This window comes from Melanostigma gelatinosum, assembly GCF_949748355.1.
Source record: "Melanostigma gelatinosum genome assembly, chromosome: 19".
Taxonomy (NCBI): Eukaryota; Metazoa; Chordata; class Actinopteri; order Perciformes; family Zoarcidae; genus Melanostigma; species Melanostigma gelatinosum.
In genome coordinates this window covers 6,165,746-6,174,175 of record NC_136652.1, presented here as the reverse complement: position 1 = coordinate 6,174,175, position 8,430 = coordinate 6,165,746, and the positions used below count along the sequence as shown (strand labels likewise).

The 8,430-nt window shown below is 40.4% G+C and overlaps 2 long non-coding RNA genes across 2 annotated transcripts; both read left to right on the top strand.

The window, feature by feature from the left end:
- Window positions 1-654: 654 nt before the first annotated feature.
- On the top strand, window positions 655-3,125 carry LOC306793429. The gene is made up of 3 exons (XR_013772883.1): window positions 655-703; window positions 2,445-2,892; window positions 3,008-3,125. It is a non-coding gene; the product is annotated as an uncharacterized lncRNA (long non-coding RNA).
- A 15-nt stretch (window positions 3,126-3,140) lies between these two features.
- LOC306793428 lies at window positions 3,141-4,308 on the top strand. The gene is made up of 3 exons (XR_013772882.1): window positions 3,141-3,169; window positions 3,268-3,357; window positions 3,640-4,308. It is a non-coding gene; the product is annotated as an uncharacterized lncRNA (long non-coding RNA).
- The last annotated feature ends 4,122 nt before the right edge of the window (window positions 4,309-8,430 follow it).

Here is an 8,430-nt window from a genome sequence, read left to right as displayed (position 1 = left end):
TCTTAAGGGGGGGGGGGGGGGGTGCGCGAACCCGGTCGGGATGTAGAAGGGGGTGCGCGGCCTAAAAAGTTTGGGAACCGCTGATTTAGACGCAGTGGTGGCTGGTGGAACATGTTCTAGGTCGGGCCATCCTATCAATTTCAGCAAACATCCCAGTACACTGTAAAACAGCACAGCCCTGTTTAGTTATGTCCACTTACTTCTTCTCTTTAACTCAAAGAGCTCTGACACATTTTACATTTTGAACTCAGCTGTTCAAGTTCTTGAAAGGTAAACTTACAGTAATTCATTGTGTTGACTTTTTGAGATTTTGAAGTTTTGATTGAACTTGTGATTTTAAGTTATCAGTAAAAAAAAAAAAAAAGAGACAGAAGGCGGGAGTGGGGAATGAAAAAAAACATTTGCTGCAATGTTTGAGTTTTAGGGAAACTTTCTTTTTTAAACCATGGCCAGGTTGAAGCTTTTACATAATCTACTGGTTAAACACTGCAGATAAGTCACATACTTAAATTCCAATAAAAATATCGGCATTTTGTGGTAAACAAGAAAGGACTATTGCCACCGGCGGAGGGGCACTATATACCTGACAACGGCCAATGACTCGAGGCGGAGGAAGAGTACGTTACTTTCTGCCTGCAACAAGAAGAGCGGACAGAACAGAGCGCAGTGTGGATTTTTTTTCGCTGGGCTTCAGCACACAGAGGTGAGTTTAAATTATGACTTTGAGTATTTTTCCTAATTAATATCATGTGTAACGTTAGTAATGTAACACAGTTGTGTAGGTCGGGCTTTTTAAAGGCTAAATGTGTGGTCTTGATGTTTAGCTAGTTTAACAGTTTCCCCGGTCTGTTTTGCCCGCGAACTTTTAAAATGATAAATGGTGGACCTATTTAATCTGTAGTGCTTTTAATAAAACGTATTTAATGTAGAAGTATAAACTATTGGTTAATTCTTAATGTGACCGCAATATTATTTTTTATTCATTATTATATGTGCCACTGAAGTTTTTCGCTGAACACCTCCACCCCCCCCAAGTGAAAAACGAGCTAGCTAGCTAGCTAGCTAACATTAGTCAGCAAGTTTGCTAGCCTCCACTAACGTTACTGTCTTAAAGTAGCTCATGCCTGATGGATTCACATTGAATGGCTGAGTCGCTGCCTATGCTTTGCTCCTCGTTATATTATATTTTAATGCCAGTAACGTTACTTAACGTTATATTAATGCGGAGCATGCCGCTCATTAGGAACGCAACTGCATTCAGAGCAAAGACTGGAAAGCGGACATTTTGACCGACCCTCCCTCTCTCGCTCTCTCTCGCTCTCTCTCTCTCTCTGCTGTGTGTGTGTGTGTGTGTGTGTGTGTGTGTGCGCGCGCACGTGCATGTTTGTACGAGAGTATGCTGAACTCCGCGGACAGCAGAGTAGAAACTGCACAGAGATGAAGAGACGGACTTTTAGTTATAGTTTACTCCTGTCGTAGAGTAAAAACATTTATTTAAAATGACAACAAATCCTCCAGTAGAGACGATATGAATTATTCAGACACGTGTATTTGACCGCTCCCCTCTGCAGTCAACTCGCTTCATCACTGGTATGTTTACACAGACAAACGGAGCTGGCAAATGGTTGAATTAACTATGTCGAACGTCAATTGTAGGTTAAACGCAAATAGTTGAGCCTTGTTCAGTGAAGGGTCGCCAAACAGTTGACATTTTGTTACAACCGGCCCCTCCTATTACCAGCAGTGTGTCTCCACATCAGCAGACAGGATCAGTGAGGCCATAGTGCTGTTAGCCAGTTTAATGTTAACTGTTGAAAAGTACAACTTTATGTAGTTTGTTTTTGTAATGTTTAGACTTGACATACATAATGATATATATTATGCAGGTTAGGGCCTGGCACTAAATGGTCTACAAACAAGTTGATACTAACAATTAAACAATAAATTATATACGTATTATTCTAGTAATCTTTGACAGGTTGGAGGGTTTCAGAGACTTCCTTTACTCATTCCTGAGACTTGCGCTGTTGAATTGGATTATATTGAGAGGCGGTTCTCGTACTCTCTACAAGTAAATGTAATACATTTCAACATCACAATCTATTGTCTCACTTATAACAAAACAAAGCTAAAACTGAATATTTTAACCATCATCAAGTTTGAAACTCTTGCAGGGCTATTATTATACTGCACACGATTTAGCTAACTCAATAAACTGAATAAGTGTATTTAAAAATTAGATGTATGAATCGGTTTATCCTTTTTTTCTAATCTCGAGGATGTTTGCTTCAAAATCACTTGATCCCTGTTTTTGTTTTAAGTATTTTGAAATTGTAAAGATTGATAATTTAATCATAAAGGAAATAAATGTTGTATTTGTGTTGAATACATATATTTGCTTTTTTCACTAAACATGCAATTCATTAATTTTTTTCTGTTTACAGATATCATCAAGAATGTCCAGTTCATGACGTGGAAATGTAAGTTTTGTGCATTCTCCTCCAATGGACAAGGAAAAATAATCCAGCATTATAAACAGCATCATGGACATCATCGTAGGTGTTTAGGCCTTGTCTGTATTTATGATGAATGTTTGAAGACATTTCAAAACCAAGCTGAACTTAAAAGACATTTTAAGGAACATCTGAAAGAAGGTCAAAAAAGGGAGAGATCCATTTCTTGCCAGAGCCACCTGAGGGACAAACTGCCAGTAAATCTGAGAAGGATCGCGAGACCATGCTTCTAGAAGTGCAGAAGAAAGAACCAGATTCACAGCTTCTGGATGATCTGATGATTGCAACATTCTCGCAAAGAAGAAGTGAAATCATTGGTAACGAGCCACTCATCTCTGCAGTCATGGACAGATGGCCTGCATTGTTTAGTGAAAGACAGGTAATGTTTTGCCAACTGAGTATAGCATATAAATCCTGTATTTTCATTTCAATACTGCTCTTATTTTCCCTCACTCATACATATTTCTCTGCATTTTGTCATCTGTCTGTTTCAGCTGAGTGCCGAGTTCAGTAGGATTGTCACTAAAGACCTGCTGGAGTCATTCCTGGATGGACTCGATGCCTTGGTGCCAAGTCTTCTAGAGCTGTACAAAGCAGGTGTTTCATCGAGTATGAGATTGCGTCTGGGCGGTGTGCTGCAGTGTCTGCAAAAGGAGGTATGTACTGTGTTGAAAACAAGTTTGTTGTTATTGTGTATTAAAATTAGGATTATAGCTTTGGTGTCACATTAATCTACTCTTGCCTGTTCTTTTAGGACACAAACCAAAACCGAAGAACAGCCGCCTTGCTTGGTCTTCCATGCTATCTTTCAGAGGATTCCACCGACATAATCCGGATGTGTGACGTAAGAAACTGTATTTACACCTTTACTGCACTAAATTTTTGTAATGTGACAATGGTAACATTTTCATGTTCATTAGTTATTACCATACCCTTCAGCGCTCTCCCTGTCTATTACTATTGGTTGAGCTGGTAATGGTAGCTTTACTGCAGCAGAGCTGATGATATTATAAGTCTTCAAATTATTGGAAAAAATAAATAAATTATAGTCTATTAATTAGAGTGGCAGTTATGTTTTAAATTTGGTGATGTCGGTTAAGATTTGAATGTCTTTATACATCTTCAGGCCCATGGAGAAAACCTTGACGTGATCATGAAAGGAATGCAGGTTGGACTGTTGATTGGACACGAAGGCACTCTGCATGATGCATTTCCTTTGGAAGTCTTCAATGTGGCTGTGGTAACTTTCGCGATACACTAACTTTTATAACGAAAACACAAAGAAAATCTTAAGAATTGTTTTATAAAGTTCCCAGTATCCCACATTTTACCTCTGCATCTCTTCTCTCATTCCCCCTTTCTCAAAGTATGCGATTAAGTCATGCCCTTTTTCTGTGTTTGTATTGAGATTTTATGACACTATTAATTATCTCACATTTTGCCTCATAGTACCTTACCTCAACACTTCTAGTTGTCAACATAAGTTATATGTTAATATTATGTGTTGAACATGACTGTATTGATGTTATGGCCTGTTTAAGGTACTAGTATGCAACATTTTTGTGGATGATTTTATGAACCTCTTTTAATTATCTCACAGTTGTATTGTGACAAATGTGAGATAGTTAAAAGAGGTCCATAAAATGTCCACAACCCCATTCTCTCAGATTGCCTCCACTTGTATGTGGTAACATTGTTTTAAACACAGCTATTTAGTGTCTGCATGTGTGAGATGTACTTAAACACAATGTTCAAGCTTGTGTATCTTTTCATCAAATAAATGCTATATTTTTAAATCGGCAGTAAGAATTATGGGTGATTTCATTTTTTTTATTTTCTGACAAAGCAAACTTGCAGTTAACTTTTATATGTAAGTTGAAACCAATTTAGAATTTAAATCCTCTTAACTTGAAATGGCAAGTTGTATGCACATGGTTAAGTTATTTTAACTTGAAACTGTGAGCTGCAATAATGCAGAGATGCGTGTTGGTTTCACTAGGTAAGGAAAGTTTTCTTGACCTGATAATGTAAAACAATTCTTTGTTTTAACTCTCTGTATCAAGTTCAAACAACAAGTGAAAAAAAGTTCAATCAACTGACAACTTGAACAGTAATGTTGAGACAACTAGAACATTGCAGTTAAATCAACTTGATTAACTTTAATTTCTGAGTTGAATCAAAAGCAGTCTTCAAGTTAAGTTAACTCACATTTTCAAGGCAGCAGGTGAACTTTCGTTTGCAAGTTTAACTGACTTGAAATGTCTTACAGTGTATGATTTAATGCAAAAAAAATGCAAGTATCAAACATGCATTATTACTTGGCAGTTAAATATTTAACATGTATTCCAACACGAAAACAATCAGTAAATAACACTTATATAATATAATATAACATGTTCATTTATTGAGATGCCCCTATGGACCTTGTTATAGGAGGTAAAGATCAGGAGAAGTGAACATGAAGTGTAATTATGAATACTGATGTTAAATTAAGCTATGATGAGTTTTCACTGTTAATTTAACATCTCTATTACATGTTGATGCCTCCATGACCAAGTTAAGCAGATGAGACTGAGGACAGCTATGTAGAAGAAAAGATGTTCACTTTGCATAATATGTAGCTTGACAGAGTTCTCATGTGTGTCCTGGTGTTCTCATGTTTCCTTACCTCCTCATCCCTCACTCCCTACCCTGGTGTTCTCATGTTTCCTTACCTCCTCATCCCTCACTCCCTAACTGTCCGTGCTGGATCCGTCCCCGTTGTTTTAAAAAGCTAAATAAATTATTAACATGATGTCATGCAGCTAGCCAAACCTGTCTGGTGTACAGCTAGTACAGAAGCTTTGCATGTACTGCTTCCCTTTCCCGCGAGTCTGCTGTCTGATTGTGAGGTCAGGCTGATCTGATATCAGCTCTTTGGCTGCAGAATCTCCTCAAAGTTCTCCTCTCAAACTGTAGAGACTTCTCCTGACGAGAACGCGCAGCGAGGGGGGCCTGATCGTTCTGGCCCCAAGCTGAATCTATTTGAGGGCGCTGACTGGTTAAATTGTGTGTCACTCATTTATATCTTGAATCAGCAATTGGCTAAACTGCTTCATAGACCCGTCTCTTTTGGGCCAAAACGATTAGGCCCCCCAAGCTGCGCGTTCTCAGAGTGTCGTGCACACAGACAGAGAGCATGAGCAGAGAGCAGACAGGCGCAGAGCACGAGCAGGAAAAGCATATATTTTGCGCAGATATCATATTTTACACACATTACTGGGTACATTCCATAGTTCAAAAACACAAATATTGACAATTTGTATAATTTATGATTATTATAATTTTATTTTATTTTTTTTATTTTTTGTGTGGCTCATGGTGGGGCCATGCCCCATGGCCCTCTATTGACCAGCCGCCACTGTTTAGACGCGTACTTTTATTTTTTGACCAATCGGTGGTCTGCAGTGTTTTGACTCCACCCTCTATTAGGTGAAAGGTAAATTAGCAAAAACGTACTCTTTCTACAGGTTTTGTGTCATTCTTCCTGTAGGCGAACATACAGATGTTATTTACCAACCAAATAAAAGTGTACATTAAAGTCCTTCCAAAGTCCTTCACTGAGTATCAATAAAGCCTCTTAAGGAAGATGCTTGTTGACCCAATGAAAGGTACTTGAGCTCCGCAGTTAACAGCAGATGGATGTGGGCAGATATACTGTTCACAATAGTCAGTTGGATTTTAAACGGACTGAAAGTGGCCTATTGTCCCTACTAGTCCTTCTTCTATGGATCTTTATGAATGTGAATGGCTTGTTGGTGCTGAATGCCATTAACTGATAACAAGCCGTGCCACTGAAACGTGTATCACTGTATTCTGTTTGCAAAGTCATCTTTTTCATGCACTTCAATCCAAAATATTTTTTGTTTTTTTTGGCTTCCTTTGACTTTCTGCTGATGAAACCTAGAGTTCGGGTTCCGTTGGTGCCGGTCTTTTAGCGGTTCAAGCCATGCTTAATGCTCGGATCTTATTTCATACCAAACAAAGCCCTTTCTCTGCTGTCGTGAATGTAAAAGACATTGTTCCTGTTTGCCTGTTGAGAAAGATATCCTGAGTTTATCTTAGCTATCCAAGTAATTTGTGATTTTTTTTAGAGATCTTAATTACATGAGGGATTGCTCATGAATTTATATTGGTCATTGACATACATTCAGAGAATATAACCAAAGCAATAACTCCTCTTCTGAAAATAAACATGTGCTGGGCTCAGGAGACCCCTAAATGTATTGATTATTCAGCTCTCTATGAGCTGTATTTTCTCCCGTACTGCAGGTCAGCCACTACCCTGAGGCCTACTAGACTGCCTAATCATCCGTCTCCTTTCAGCCTGACAGTGTTTTTCGTTAGGAGATGATGTGTGGCTTTCCACATTCCACTGCCACGATTTTTTATGGGGCCGCCCCGCTTATCTTCGCTCTCGCTCTCTCCCACAGACGTCACGCGAAGACGAAGCCGGCCGGGGGTCACGTCTGGCGCATTTTTTCTGGTCCGGGGGTCAGAAACGCTCTTCTTCCTGTTCTCACATGTGACCCCCTCAGGAAGCTCTTTGCACCAGTACCACCTTCCCAAAACTGTGACAGCAGCTCTGAATGGCAGGATGTCCTGCTCTGGGTTCCCCTAGAGAGGCCCCGTCAGAGGCCAGGCACCGGGGCAAGGCTCACTGGCCACCGGAAGGATCCGCGAAACAAGGTGGCTACACTTACATACACACCAGCAATACAGTCTTAAAGCTGTTTGGCATTAAGTGGGAGAAGGGGAGTCCTTGTTATGGTGTCTACAGACTGAACTGCTGTTTGACCATTAGATCTGGTATGTTTTTACAATCCTTGTTCATGTGTCCCTCAATGGCACGAACACACTTTCACATCTATTTACATCCATCTGCAACTTTGCAAAATCTGTTCTCGGTCTGTTACCATGAGGAGGTTCTTTCCACAAAGAAAAGAACCTCCTCATCAATGACATCACACAGGCCATGATTGGTCGGGGGACCATCTTGGAGTCTGTCTTGTCTCACAGTGAGGATTTACGCTTCTATAATGTTGTAATCTACTTAAATCCATCTACTTAACGTCCGCGTATCAGCGCCCACGTTCATAAAATGAAAAAAAACTCTAAATTTGTCAAATCAACACTAAGTTTGACAACGGAAGTTACAATTCTAAACTAAAAGTCTGACGACAAAAGCGCTTTTTCAGGAATGTAATCCCAGTGCTAACAGGGAACCAAGGCATCCAGCAGCAAACGCTGTGCTCCGTGGCGTCTTTGAGAACACTTACTTCGTGTGTCGGGTGACTCTCAGACTGGAAAACATTTTGTAACCTCGTCTGGAGTTGATAGACGGTGTCTGAAGTCTGCCGGGGTGAAGGCTTCTGCTGCAGGAAGTGTGCAAAACTCATCTGCTGGATTTTCCTGTGCACAAATCATCACCCTGTCTCAAAGGAATTTCTTTTTACTCTACTTATCAGTATCCTGTAAAGGTCACAGTCAGTTTACATGCAGAGTGCTTCTTTACATGCGAGCTCTCATGGCTTTAGATAAGCAAGAGCTGCCCCCCGACTTGTATACCATCATTGTTAACCGGTCGGATGATACGACTTGTTTGGGCCACTTGACACCAGCGACTGAGAAGGCACTCGGGGCGACACGATGACTGCATCCCATCCGAATGTCAATTCCCCCGGCCCAGCTGAGTCCAGCTCACTTCCTGTGGATCAGGGCTCTCTCTCATGCGCCGCTGAATGGGGATGGTGTGACAGCTCTGTATCGGGTTCCTGTTTTTTTGCTCTTCAATCGAAAGTGAACCGCTTGCCAAGGTTCTGCCCACTGTTGAACTTCATACCCACCGAAAAACAGACACATGAGCTCTCAGGAAAAG